Source organism: Rattus norvegicus, chromosome 11 (genome assembly GCF_021556685.1).
Source record: "Rattus norvegicus strain SHRSP/BbbUtx chromosome 11, alternate assembly SHRSP_T2T, whole genome shotgun sequence".
NCBI classification, from domain to species: Eukaryota; Metazoa; Chordata; class Mammalia; order Rodentia; family Muridae; genus Rattus; species Rattus norvegicus.
The window spans coordinates 70,272,606-70,287,850 of record NC_141544.1 but is presented as its reverse complement, the minus strand read 5'-3'; the positions used below and the strand labels follow the sequence as shown (position 1 = coordinate 70,287,850).

The window sequence follows — 15,245 nt, the reverse complement described above, 5'->3', positions numbered from 1 at the left end:
ATTACCTAGTCAAGTGATGTGTTTCATTTACTCTTAAACACTGACTAGTTCTACAAATATAACTTCATAACTACTTAATAATTCTAGATGTTTCTGTATGTGTCTCATGATGTGTATCCAGGGCCAAATTTAGAGCTTGATTACTGTAGTATCACCAGCTCTTGATGATTCTTTTATAATTTACAAGTTAGCACACTGACTTGAAATTTGAAATTTCAATCTTGAAATTTGGTCGTGGTATACCCAAAAGGGATCTGGCAGTGACTGAAGTGATTGTGAAAAGATGTGTCCTAGGAACGAAGCATTACTTTTGCAGTACCTGATGTTGAACTTGGTGCCTTCCGTTGTTAGGCAAAGACTGATTTATAATCAGCACCCCCAGGCTAACCTCAAGTTTGCTAGTTCTGCCTCCACCTATTCAGCACCACCTAAACAGATTTTAGGAAATTATGAACTGTTGGATGTGAATTCTAGGAACTGAACCTCCTTGATCCCCTCCAAGAGCAGCAAATGCTCTGAAGTGCTGAGCTATATCTCTAGCCTCTAGCTTTATTTAATTTTTTGTCGTTTTGTCTGAGAAATCTTTACATGATCCTAGATACCATAGTTTTGAAGTTTACATGCCTGGAAATTCAGTGCATGTGTAGGAAATTCATTTCTTAATAAATAGCAAAATGTGAAATGTATTGATCAGAAAGACTACAGGATACAGCTATAGAAATTGTGAAAAGTATAATATGTGGTGGTGATTGTATATGAAGTTCAAATCAAGCATATATCTTGAGAAGTGGGTGTGAGGTGGAATGTTAAACCTAAAGGAAGTTGGGAAATTACAGCAGAAGTCGGCATGGGAGTGAAGCCGAGTTAGGAAATAACAGAACGACCAACAGTGTGGTTAGAAAGTGGTCATTTGGGTTGTGGCTTATTTGTAATTTTACACAAGGCCAGGCACAAGATCAATGGATAATGGTTTTTGTTACCAAGTCTGACAACCTTTATTCTATACCTGGAGCCACATGCTGGAGATAGAACTGATTACTCCCATGTCTAGCTTCCCCATACCTCTACCCCTCCACCCACACACATAAATGAATGTTTTGAAGATGGAACCAATTTTACATATTTAGAAGTATTGCCTGACCAATTTTATGAGGAGAGCATTATGCTGACAATAGATTGTCTCATGAATAAAGGCAGAAAAATCCTTAAAACATTAGAAGCTTAATTTGAGTAATATACAGGAGATATGTGATGTAGAATTTCTAATTTATATTCCACCCCTAATAAATGAAAAGATCTGCCTGGAGCACACATAGCTTCTTGGCCTATTTCCACTTATCGGCTTTTACAGTCATGTACTTCATATTTCCTGGCATCTCCATCACCCTGGAGGATTCACTTTCCCAGTTTCCTGCAGTGACCTTTGTTGACCTCCTTGCAAGTTAGAATCTTTACCCAACCCTGCCACACATTATTTAGGTTCAGTGGTCTTGCAGAACTGCCATGAGCCCTGACAAGTCTTTCTTGCCACTTAAACTAGCCCCACTAAAATGCGGTTCAAGACATGGGTTATCTCCTTGGTGCGCAGTTGCGGTGGCCTCTATTGACCTTGAGAAAACCTCTAGACAATTTTAAGCAGGGAGCTCTAATGACATTCTCAGGTTTTCTTCGGATGAGTTTGCATTTTTGTAAAATGGAACGTGTGCTGGGTTAGTTCTTGCACACTTTTCTTACTGATCCAGTGAGAAGTCTGGTTTCACTTAATGGCACTAATCTCTTGATTATAGATTATATCCACTTTCCTTTTTGAACTTGCTTATAATTTTTCATATCTTTTGCTCCCCTATTGTACATTTCAATAAGAGCAGTGAGCAGTACTTAGATCACAGCCTGAATTCTGTTCCTCCTTGAAATTTTCTCCATCAAACAAATACTCAGCTGCTTTGAATTGTGCTTCATGAAGTTTTCTGGGCTTGATCTGAATGTAACAAGTTCTCTTCTAGAATGTATCATGAATGGTCTCTAACATAATCTGGGAAGAGTCCTAGTTCCTCAAAATGAGTTTGGTCTCCACTGTGTTTCTCTAGGCATGATCATCTGAAAGCCCACTTGAATGCCCAGTTTAAACTTGTGCCTAATTCTAGAGTTCTAGACCTTGGCTCTAAATTCATGTTCCTCCAACACATGAAAAGCCTAAGTACCACATACCGCTCTATACCATTGCCAGCTTTCTCTATTAAGTTATTTGTTGGAATAGTGTGGTTTTGTTTTGGAATTTTGTTTGATGGGGAAGGCATAGCAGCAGGAGTGAGGCATCTGATCACAATGCCTCCAGTCAGGAAGGAGAGGAATGAATACTGGTACTCAGCTCTCCCTCTTCTCTTCTTTCCTCTCCCCCCCCCCTTCAGCCTGTTGTGGACCCCCGTAGTGTCATATTCAGAGTGAGTCTTCCTTCTTTGGTTAAAAGTTTCAAGGGACTCCTCACACGTACATTCAGGGTATGACGTTGACAATGAAAGTTAACCAAATTAGTCAGAAAATTTGAAGGCTACAGAATTAAAGAACCTGAAAGCTATAAAAGCCTTCAGCTGCCATACTTACTGGTGAGGTCTGTCCTTTTTAAAGATTTATTTTTATTCACTCACTTTAGTTTTGCATGCATGTGTGTCTGTGTGGGGAGGGTGTTGGATCCTATTGATTCCCTGGAACTAGAGTTACAGTTGTCACTGCCACATGGGTTCTGTGAATTGAGACCAGGTCCTCTAGAAGAACAGCCAGTGCTGTTACCACTGAGCTGCCATCTCTAGGCCTGAGACTTTTTTTTTTTTTAAATCTAAGATTGGGAAGAAGATGAAAGCTGCTTTGAGCACTTGTATGTTACCATACACTGCCGTAGTCCATTGACAAAAGGGAAAGAAGTAGAACAGTTTTATTTGCAGACGACTAAACAGATGCTGCTGGTAGTTTTAGTTACAAAGTTGAATAAAGATAAAGTGGTGTCAATGTCAACAACCCAACTACTGCTACAGAATGTAGTGTAGAAATATACCTACCTCTTCACGATACTTCATCAAAAACACAAAGTATTTCAACAGTGTAGGGAAAATCTGTCAACATCCAAGTATCTTCACACTTTACAAAAACAAACTAAAAGCATAATGACTCAGCCCTCTGTAGACCTAGGTACTCGAAACTGAGCAGCACCAACCTGGACAACAGAATAAGTCATTAAAGAAGGAATGAAAGACAGGTGTTATAGAAGGTGTGGTAGAACTCCAGGACAGCCAGAGCTACATAGAAAGAACCTGTCTCCAAAACAATTGTTAAAATGTCCTGTGCACCTAAAGAAAAACAACTGGAAGTCAAAAGTCTGTGTGATCTTGCACAATAAAGTATGCTTTTAGATAAAGTATCACAGGTGTGTTCCAGAGGTAATCAGATAGACTTAAATGTTATTATTTTCTGACCTGGAACTGACTATGTAGACCAGGCTGGCCTTGAACTCACAGAGATTGCCCTGCCTTCTACCGAGTATTAAGATTGAAGCCATGTACCATCACCGTGCAGGACCTGGCAGTGCTTTTAAAGACATTAAGAAACAAGACTATGGACCTTTTCTGATATAAAAATGGCATTTAAGGTAACAAGCCTCAATACCCTTGGGACTGAGGAAAGAGGAGGTTGGGGTAGTGGATTTGTTTTCAGCTGGAAATTCACATTGTAGGACTTTTCAGAAAATCTTGACTCACAATCTGGCCAAACAGGTATTTCATGAACAAATTCGAAGATAGCTCAAAGGGCTTCTAGAACAATAAAGCTTTATATTGACATTCTAAGAGTGGATTTCTAAATGAAAAGATGTGTTTTAGTTGCATCAAGGACTTACCTGACTAAGATTCAGATCTCGCCTCTCCATTTTTGGAGAACAGATAGAGCAATTGCATAATTAGACTGATAGGGTCATAATAAATCAATGAGAAGATGGACTATGAAGATATGGGGACATGCCATCTCCATTGTGACCTTTGCTGCTGATTGCTCTCTGTCTCCAACTTCGTTAAGTGATGACAACAGCTATATAGCAGGGTGGTTATGGGGATGAAACAGGTGAGTAAATATAAGTGATTCTTATAAAAAGCAAAACCCAAATCACACAATGGCTGAAAACGCTAGTACAACATACAAAGAACTTTTACACATCAGTGAGAGATGCTTTTAAAAGTGTATGTAGGAATATGCCCAGCATCTAGTTAGAAAAAGTATACACTGTTAACATCTGTAATCCCAGCACACTAGGGAGGTTTAAGTAGGAAGGTCACTAGTTTAATGTCTTGAACTACATAGTGAGACTGAACAGTTTAGTGTTGGTGATGGTGTGGACTTATCTGGACCCCTAACAGACTGTTAAGAATCTAAAATAAAAATTACAGGCTCTGGAAAAAACTGAGATATTTCTTCTTGAATCATAGAAATAAACACTTGTACCAATCCTATTCATAAAGCCAAAGATACGCTTCTAAAACAAGATGGAAGGCCTAACTGTGAAGGTTACAAAGGCAAGTTTGAGAGTGTGGTTGCGGGCAAAAGCCATGATCTATAAACCTAACTATGCAATTCAGTGTAGCAGTTGGACACATGGTCACAAGTGAACATTCAGTGGTCCTGGTAGCAGAGGATGTGGGTGGGTGGAAGAGAGGGCTAACTCTGGAAAGAGACACATTTCTTTGTTTCAATGATTGCCTGTCAGAGCAAGGAGGGAATAGGTGGACCTGAGCCTGGAGCTTCTGCCCAGAGCAGCTACTGACATTGTCTTCAACCCTTGTCAGAAGTTTCCTTTCAGGAAATGAATCCAAGGGTGCAAATAAGCATCATGCAAATCTTTCTGCAACATCCAGGGGCCTCAAGTAAGTGGGTGAAAATCAGATTCTGAGGGACTTGACCTGTAGAATGACTAGTTTCAGGTGGATACTGTATGTTATTACCAATAGAGACACTAAGCATACACCAGCTACACTTAAGTGTCATCTCAATCTAATAAGTGATGTTGAATAAAGCTAGCAAGACTCCTAGTTGAGACTTGAACTTTATTTTTTCATGTTTCATTTATATGTGTATATATATGTTCATGCTAACATGCACAGCCCATGTATGGAGGTGAGAGGACAACTTGGAGTTTCTTCTTTCCTTCTACCATGTAGGTTCTGAAGCTCAAACTCAAGTCCCCAGGCTTGTTGGCAGATAACACCTTTACTCTGAGCCATCCAACTGTCTCACTAGTTTGAGATTTAGACTTCCATCAGGAAATGAAGATTAAAATTAAAAGTTAATATTCTGGCCTTCATCAATAAGAAATAATTGGGTTTTTGTTTTGTTTTGTTTGATTATTTGTTTTTAAGACACAGTTCCTCTGTGTAGCCCTGGATATCTGAAACCCACAGAGATCTTTCTGTCTCTGCTGAGTGCTGGGAATAAAGTTCTTGTCATCACTATCTGGCTTGTTTTTTTACCTCGTCTATTTTTAAATTATGTCCAAAACATTAACAATGGTTCAAAAACCTCTCAAGTTCTGTTTTCTGAATCATCAAAACTTTTCTTTGCATGTGGATTTGATATGCACACTATTAATTCCATCACTCATACTCAGGATACAGAGGCAGCTGGATCTCTGCGAGTTCAAAGCCAGCCTAGTCTACACATTTAGATTCTGTCTCAAACAACAAAACCTCAAAATGTTTGGTTTTTAAATTATAATTAATTTATTATAGTTCAGGAAGTTATGTGTAGCCAGGATTTAATATTTGCTACCCATAAAACCTTATATTTTTACTAACATGGAAATGATTTCGTGTAGCTGGGCATATAACATAGTTTCATGGATGTGTTATTAGTATTACTATTACAGCTCTGATCATAAGGTCTCTGCTGCTTGGACTAGGGAATGACAAATCTATCCAAAAGCTAATTAAAACTCATTGGCCTGACTCAGACGGGACAAGGAAGTGAAAAGGAAATCAAACTGCTTATTAGCACTAAGTTTGAAGCAACAGCAACGGCCTATTTTATCACAGGTTTTTCAAAGTGTGGAGGAAACATAAAATGGAGTTATTGTTTACCTTTTTCTCAATGCTAGGTCTGTTTCCACTGTACATATGTTCAAGTAGTTCCCATTATGCCCTGGGTTCCAGTCCAATTGGCTATATCTGGTTGTGAAAAGCTCATAAAATTTTCACCACCACTAGGTGGAGGAGAATCAGACACCTGTCTCAGGGAGGTAGGCTTGTGAAATGAAAACTAGAAAAAGGTAGCTGGGACCACGGTTCAAGAGCTCCAAACGCACCTTAGAGGACTCTTGAGGTCCCCGGTCCTAAATAAGGGTGTCTAGTAGCCTAAATTTAGTGTTCTAATTCCATTCCCCAAAGCCACGCACTCATTCCCTTGGCTGGGGGCTGCAGAACACTTCTGAAAATAGTCTTCGTGAGAGTAAAGGACTTGGAAAGTCCACAGTATACGAATTCCAGCAGCCTCGGGTCTGCAAAGATCTTGGACTGAGGGAAGTCACACAGGACTGGATTCTCCACCTCCGTTTACCACCTTCTAATCCTCCAGGCTAAGGGTCTTGTCTATCTCTGAAAACCTTTGCAGCCCTCCTCCTCTTCAATTTTTTTTTCTTCCAATCTTACACTGAAAGCTGCCAGAAGCATAACACAGAGCAGGATGCAAGGAAGTTTCTTCAAACATCTTTTCTAGATTCTCAAAGCGTTCCCTTTAAGGAACCAGGCCCACCTCTTTCTCATCCACCTACTGGCTTGCCTTTCTGCCTGTCACTCTACCTTTAAGAATATTTCCTGTTCTTTCAACCCAACTTGCACACCTCCGCCCCCCGGCCTTGGTCATTGGGCCGCCTGAGGCCTGTTCCCTCCTAGCTTTTACCTCCACCTCCTCCCGCCCTCCAGCCTAGCGCAGCGAAACTCCGGCTTCTGATTGGCTACCGCGGCATCCTCCCCAGCACCGGATTGGCAGGCCGATTGGTTGGGGCGGACGCGAGGCGCATCCAGGCTAGGCTGTGCGCGTGCAGAGCCGCGGCCGCGGGAGGGGCGGGAGGGGCGGGGGGAGGGGGGCTGGGAAAGTTGAGGCCGTGCTGCCGCCGGGTCTCCGGCCTCGAGGGCTCGGGCTCGCTGCGGCGGCGGTGGCCGCGAGGAGAGGCGGCGGGGGCGGGGGGAGAGGAGGGCCCGGGCCCGCGCTCCCCCAGCCCCGCAGAAGCAGGCGGCGGCTGCGGACCCAGAGGCTCGCCTAGACGGCTAGACACCGCTGCCTTCCGCTCCTGGGACCATGACCCAGGCGGGGGTCGCCGCCGCCGTGGCCCGGAGCGCGTCACCGGCGGGTGAGTGGCCGCGGGAGGGGGCGCTGACAGCCGGGACCGCGGCTGCGGGGGCGGCTCCGGGGGGCGGCCCCGGGCTCAGCTCCACCCACCCCCTCCTAGCAGCAGGAGGTGAGGGGTAGGCTGAGTTTCCCTGGTTCCTGGGGTCCCCAGAGCTCCCACCTGGCTCGGGACGATCGGTCTCTTCACCCCGGCATGCTCGCATCCTCGGTGCCAGGCCTGGGGGAGCTCTCCCTGCTCCCGGTGCGCGCCGGCGGACAGAGGCCCCATGCTGTCCTGGGTGCATAAAGAGCTGGGCAGCCAGGTCCCTGCCGGGTGGCCTTTGCTAGCCTTCTTCACCTTTTGCCATCTCTCCCATCAATTTACGTGTCTTCTGACTTTCCTTCTGACCTACTCGTCAAACTCGTGCTGCTTGCTTTTGTAACTTTCACCCCTGTGTCGGAGAGTTAGGCAGGCGTTTTCTTTTAAGAAGCCCATCTTTTTGCTTCTGAATAGTACTGATCCAAGCGAATGGCACTCTCACCGGATTTCAAATTTCCTGAACAAGCGTGAGGTTTCTGGACTTTTGTTAAGGTTGGGCATTTTGGGGATAGAGTTTTTTTTTTTTTTTTTTTTTTTTTTTTGCTTTTATTGACCTCACCTATAGATAAGAGACCAAAACAAACTGCCATATTCAACTAATGTTCAAATAACAATTTACCACTGAAGAGTGAAATAACATACATGATAGTTCTGGCCCACGTTATACGTAACTGTGACAGAGCTCTAAAGGAAACTTTGACGAGTAAGTGGACCCTTTAGTAGCTTTTCCCCATGACCAGTCAGACTTGCTTTTTGCTGGTCCAACAGTTTCCTTGATGATCTTTGCCTTTCCCCCAGAAAGCTTGATTTGCTGTACAGATACTATGTTTCCACTTGTTTGGGAAGTACACAAAGTATTTGTTGCAAACTAAGGAAGTTTCATTGTAATCATTCCACTTTCTGAAGCCAAGAGTTGTAAACGAAAGCTGTAACAAGAAGCATGCCTAAGGCCCCCCCAGCTACTTGTGACCCAGAATGACCATAAAAGTGGTCCAACCCAAAGGGGATTGGGGATTTAGCTCAGTGGTAGAGTGCTTGCCTAGCAATCGCAAAAAAAAAAAAAAAAAAAAAAAAAGTGGTACAACCCAAAACTGAAAACTTATTCCATACCTTGAGGGTTTTTTTCCTTAATTTCATTGTGTGGCGCTAGAGAGTGAACCTTGTAAACGATAAGATTGTGTCACAACGTCAAAAGATTGGGCACTTAGTCTAAACAGTATGACTTTTGTATAGATTAACATTAGTAGATTTGTGGCGTCTGTGCATTGGTGAAACGTAGAACATTTTTGATACAAAAGCATTTCCATTCAGTGTAGTAAGGGCCACTTAGAATAGTTATTTTCTAGCTTAGTTGTCTATAGAACATCACAGAAGTTTTAAAAAGATTTTACAGTGACCTAGTTTTACATCACATACATACATACATACATACATACACACAGAGAGAGAGAGAGAGAGAGAGAGAGAGAGAGAGAGAGAGAGAGAGAGAGTGAGTGTGTGTTTAACACCAGCTAGAAGCTTCCACAGATAGCATGCTGGGAACCATTTCAGTAAACCCAGGTCTTAACGCTATCTCACGTCGTTCCTTCCGGTGGTCAAGCTCAGTGGTTCCTAACTGGGCTGTTTGTTATACTCACCCTGTTTCACTTCCCAGATATTACCTGTGATCTGGAGGGAGGTAGGCTCTTGGTATATCTCGTAAAACTCTCCAGGTTATTCTGCTCAGCACACAGGGCTGAAAATTACCTTAAGCTTGGTACAATGTCCAGACTGTTCTGCTTGTATTCCAGGGTTTCCCTAGGCAAGCCTTAAGTTGCATATTCAACTTTTGCCCCACAACCTTCCATGTGAACCTTTGAACCCCCTCACTCAGATAATGCAATTCAGATCCCTGCTGTTGCTAACCTGGGTGGTTCTCAAGAGATGGTTATCCACTCCTTGTAATTCCCCTCCGTATCAAGTAATAGTAGTAACAGACTCCTTAAATAAGATATCTTTGGTATGTAAATGGACATATACCTTGAGCATGTGTGCATGTGTGTATGTGTGTGTTTTTAATATAGGGTTTCTGCTCCTGCACTGACCTCAAATATGTAGCAATCCTCAGGCTTTTATCTCCCAAGTGCTGGGATGGCAGATGTGTGCCCTCATACCTCACACCAATAGTTTTAGATTTTTCAATTACGTTTGTTATTGAGAGAGAGTTGGGGGTTGCATTTGCAGTGTATATATGGGAGTTAGAGGACAACTTGAGAGACAAATTTTTGCTGTAGGATTGGACCCAACTTGTCAGGCAGGGCAGCAAGTACTTCCTGGGCCATCTTACCAAGCCAACAACAAACTTTGGGTTGTTTTGTTTTTCGAGACAGAGTTTCTCTGTATATCCTTGGCTGTCCTGGAGCTCGATGTGTAGACCAGGCTGGCCTTGATCTCAAAGATCCAGGATCTGCCTCTGCTTCCCAAGTGCTGAGATTAAAGGTGCCTCACCGCCTAGAATCGGAGGCTATTTTTGTTAGTAGTTTTTAATCTAGTTTCAAGTTTGACCATTCCCAATTGGACAACCTGTAAGTGGGGAGGGTTCATTCTTGGGTGAGGCCGACTCCCCCCCCCCCCCAACAGTCATGAATTACTGTAAGTTTTTTGTATAGGGACAGGAACTGGGCACATTTTCTTCCTTCCACATTAGCATGTCCATTGAGATTGCCACCATTCTTATCTTGGTTTGGAGCCATTTCTAAGAGAGACCCTTTCACAGCTGACTTACTGGTATTCTGGCACTTTCAATCTTTCCTCCCCCTCTTCCATGATGTTTCTAGAAACACAAGGGAGAACTGTGATGTAGATGTACCAGGCTCCCCACAAACTGTTGCGTCCCATTGTGATAGTGTTTTGTTTGTTTGTTGTTTGTTTTTGTAATGGCCACCATGGCTTTAAAGGGGGGGTGTCTTATGAGGTGTGGTAGCTAATCCAGGAAAAGTGGCTCCTACACCTTGACATGTTTTTGTGATAAGCTCTCTTCGAAGTTTCAAACTACATGCTGTTTAAAAGGGTCTTTGTATTGATAGTGTGAGTTAATTCAACACATACACTTTTTTTTTTCTTTTTCAAGTCAGTGGCAAAGAGTGTTTTGTCCTTGTAGTTTAGAATTCTCTTGAGCTCATTACAACCATGAACTTTCCTCATCCCTGAACTAGTATTGAGTTACTTTGTGAAAGTGTTGTTGTTGATATTGTTGTGTGAGATAGTATATCTCGGAACTCCATATGTAGACCAGGCTAGTCTCAAGTTCTTGAGATCCACTTGTGTCTTTTTCCAAGTGCTGGACTTACAGTTGTCCACCATGCCTTGCTTTCAAACTTTTTTCATATGTTTACCTGGTTTTTTTTTTTTTCAGCAGGGTAACTATTTTCTTTTTTGTAGTCCCTAGACTTATATGTTTGCACTTATCACAAAGCCACAGGTATGTGTGTTTATCTGACTGCTAGCCTTCAGGACCTCTGTGTTCAAGGGCATGATCTTCATTGTATTTCTAGATAGTGTTGCAGTGTTTCAGAGCTAGAACACTCCAACCATAGGAACTGCGTCCTCTAAAACTGAATTTGTCACTAACGTACACTGAAAAACGTGTTAAACGTGACCACCGTACTTTATTATATCAAGGGTATTGAACATATCTTTAACAAAAGTTGATTTGACATTAATTGGCTTTGCTTCTACATATTATCTTAACTTTAGTTACGGAGTTAGATCCCTTAAATGTGTAATCTTCCATATGTACATGTGCATCTTAGGCATTTCTTCTCTGAGCTTGTTATCCAGAAAATATTTGTGAAACTCTTACTAATAGGAAAACTGTTAACTGTTCAATTGGATAATTTTTCTTTTTCTCATTAAATTTTCCATGTGGGTACAATTGTGCTACTTCAGAAGGCCAGATCTTTTAATTAGATCAGTAGGGCTTGATAAGTTGCCCCTATTAATGTGCTAATACTGTGTTTTTAATTCAGTTCATCAAGTATTTATTGAGTCTTACGTTTGCCCAACACCATAGGTGCTAAAGAGAATATAGAAAGAGTAAATAGTGAGCTCGGCTCGTAAGAAAACGTGGGGAAGACTGGGGAGCACCCACAGCAGGTAATTAAGGGACTCCCTACACCATTCACTGGCTGCCAGATTAACCTATGCGATGAGGAGGAAGAAGAGGAGGAAGAGGAGGACGAAAAACTAGGAAAGACCCCTTATTTTCATTTGCCTATTATGTGGCTGGTTGAGGAACCCCTGATATCTTTACCTCCCAATTACTGAAGCCATCCTGGGATCTCTGGTGAAGGAATTCTCACATTGGCTGCTGTAATTTCTTAAACAGCAGAAGCCATAGAGAAGAAAAACAAAAGATGGCATCCCAAGACAGGTACCAGTTCTACGATTTCTGCACCACATGCAGGAACAGATTCTCATTAGTTATTAGCAACAGAATTTGACTTGGGATAGTGTAAGCAGAAAATGGAGAGTCATGGATGTATACTGGGCAAGACCACTGAACTAAGAGTGTTCACAGTAAAGCCTGAAGAAGGTGAGGAAAGCCCCAGACAGCTTTCCTTCTTGTGCTGGGCGTCTTAGCTGTTAGCTCTGTGCCACACCTCTGAGGTCAGCCCACGTTTGAAGTCCTGTTTGAATTTAAGAGTGGGGTGGAGGAGCTCTTCAAAGGAAACTCATGCTGCCACACTGCCAGAGCTGCAGGTCTTTTCTACAGATGGCCTGTATTTGGCAGTGGGGAAGCCTTTGGTGAGCTTGGTGTAAGCAGTTTTTGGAATGAAAGTCAGCATTAGCTGTCTGAAGAGTGACTGGAAAATAAGGAAGAGGGAATAGTAAATATAAATTAGTTCTTCAAGAAGGAAGCCTTATGGTCAAAGAAAGAGAAGTTAATAGACCCAGAAAAGAAATCACTAAAGTCTTTCAAATGGAGAAAGATGAATAAGGATGTATTTTAATGGAAAAACACCAGTAGGGTAGGGGAGAGTAAATTATCAAGGAAAGAAAGAGTGTGATATAACAAGTTACCAAGTAGTGGGAGTGGTGGGGCCCAGAGTATAGGAAGAGAGTTTGTGTTAGCCAGAAATGCTAGGAAGCTTGTAAGGGAAGCTTGGAGACTTGCCTTGGACTTTGAAGGGTAGGTAGGAGTTGGACAAGCAGAGAAAGGTAAAAGGTCATTGCAGTGGGAACGCAAGAACTTAAGAGAAGTGATTATACTGAGAGAACAGGAGAAGCTTGGGTGTCTGAGTTGGATAGGAGGGAGAGCAAACCAGCTAGTTACCCATGCTCTTGTGTGTTGTGCCAGGTAGATGTGGGTGGGTGAGACTGAAAGCCAAGTCTCAGAGTTTAGACATGATGTAATAGTTGTTGGGCAAGGGTACACTGTCCTTTGGTATGTATGTAGATTTTATTTTCTAAGATTCCCTCCACAGGTATAAAAACTTTAAAATATAAAAGTATCTTTCAGGGGGCTGGATAGATGACTCCATGATTAAGAGTATACACTGTTCTTGCAGAGGACCCAAGTTTGGGTCTTAGCACCCATGTGCAATGGATCACAACCACTTGGAACTCTAATCTTCTAGGAAATCTGTTACCTCATTCCTTCTGAAGCAACTGCAGTCAGGTATACATACCCTATGCCACACATACACATACTTTTAAAAAATTAACTCTTCAAAATGTCATAATGCACAATGGCATAATGCTTGCATTATTTACGTAACCTATACACATTCTCTTATATACTTTAAATTGCTTATGGGTTACTTGTAATACATCATACAGTTTAAATGCTGTATGAATTCAGTTATATGTTATAAAGATGAGATACAGCCTGAGAAGTGTGAAAGCATAATTTCATTACCATATAGTGAATGCTTGTAGGCCTAGATGTATATAAGTCTTATGCCACAGTCTGTTCTTCCAGACTACAAACTTATCTGCTATGTTACTGCTATTGTATAGACAGTTATAATATGGCATTGGCTATAGGTATACACATATGTATAAACATATACAGGCATAGAAAAGGATACAGTAAAATATGAGATAATAGGAATCTTCAACTCTGTTATGGTGTTAAGGGAGCACTATTGGAGTCGTGGGCTGTGAGTAAGTAAATATCATTATGCAGTGCATTGAATATGTCTATTAATGCTGTATTTCTTTTGAGGTTCTATTTTGTAAACAGGTCCATACTGTATAGCTTAGACTACTCAGTGTCTCAAGTGCTGAAATTATGCACATTACCACAGAGGCCCATACTGTGTTGTACTTCAGAAAACAGTCACAAGGGGAAAGCAGCTATAGATACGCAGTATGGCTAACAAGGGAAAGCATCTGTAGTCAGTATAGCTAAACATTTCTCCCAATATTTGTGGTTGAATTTGCAGTGTAGTGACATGCCTTTAACCCCATCACTAGGGAGGCAGAGACAGGCAGGACTCTGTAACAAGGACTCTGTTCAAGGACAGCCTGGTCTATAAAGCAAGTTCCAGGACAACCAGGGCTACACAAAGAAATTCTGTCTCAAGAAAACCAAAAACCAAAACCAAAAAAAAAAAAAAAAAAAAAAAATGCTGAATTCATGGGTATGGAACTCTGTATACAGAGGGCTAATGCTGCTGTAAGCTCCAAAGCGGGAGGAACATAACAGGATTTGGTGAATTAGAGGAAAAGATCAGTGGAATGTTGGGATGGGTATAAAACACATAAAGAACAGGAAGAGGATTGAGAGCAAAACCGTCCAGAGCCAAACATGTAAAAAGGGCCCAAGCTAACATGGTAATGAACAGGGAAACATAATGGGATAAAAATAATAGCATTTGGTAAGGAGATCTGAGTTTATTTGTTTTGAGATTAGAGCCAGATTAATTGATAAAGTGGAGACTTGGGATGAAGTAGATCTTTTACAAGGTGAGGTAGTTTAGCATGTTCCAAATAAACTTTTATTTGTTCTGAATGTTCTAATGAGAACTTTGCCTATCCCCAGATGTAAAGCAACATGAAAATTAAAAGGAAGCTGTGTGTGTGTGTGTGTGTGTGTGTGTGTGTGTGTGTGTGTGTGAAAGAGAGAGAGAGAGAGAGATAACCAGAAAAAAAAACATAAAAGGAAAATGAGTAATAAAAACGGGACCTCAAGTGAGAAAGAAGCAAGAATTCCTAATTGGGGAGAAAAAGTAAGAAAAGAATAAGATCAACACAAGGGGTGGAATTTCAGGACCATCTTTGATTTGATAAAATTAGTCCCTGACCCCCAAGGAAGGCTTTTCACTGGTTTGGGCCAGGAAGGATTAGCCAGTGAAGGAGTGGTGAAGTGAAAAGGTACACAGAAAAAGCAGATTTCTTGTTACTGTGAAGAATCCCTTTATATTTTGGAAGCAAAAGGTCAAATGTGGAGGAAGCAATAAATTGCTGTTGAGGGAAGAGCTGATAATGGGGAGAGTTAGCTCTGGGAAGTTCCAGAGGGGTAAAGGATATATGGGCATGGAGACTGTCCAGGGCACCAGCTCACTGCTTCTCTTGCCCGTGGGAGGAGGAGAAAGGTAGCTAACTTACTGAGCTCCTGCTGTGAAATGGGTGCTTTGCTGTAAACACTGTGATCACTAAAGTCTTCTCGGGGGCTGCTATACTCTGACTTCAAGCCTGAGGATGCTGAGAGTCTGATGAGTACTTTCTCTGACATCAGAGGCTGTTTTCACATCACTGTTAGGATCACTCACTGATGTGGGTCAAAGATACATTGAGGATA

General features: G+C 42.0%; 1 protein-coding gene across 3 annotated transcripts in view; it reads left to right on the top strand.

Moving 5' to 3' along the window:
• Window positions 1–7,092: 7,092 nt before the first annotated feature.
• The window catches only part of Usf3 (upstream transcription factor family member 3), a 59,159-nt gene continuing 51,006 nt past the window's right edge, over window positions 7,093–15,245 (top strand). For 2 of the 3 annotated variants that reach the window (XM_087576246.1, XM_087576245.1), the window contains exon 1: window positions 7,155–7,381. The gene's annotated coding sequence lies outside the window, so the exon portion shown is untranslated. Of the gene's footprint in view, window positions 7,382–15,245 lie in introns of all 3 variants that reach the window. The other variant, NM_001447398.1, reaches the window with a different exon arrangement.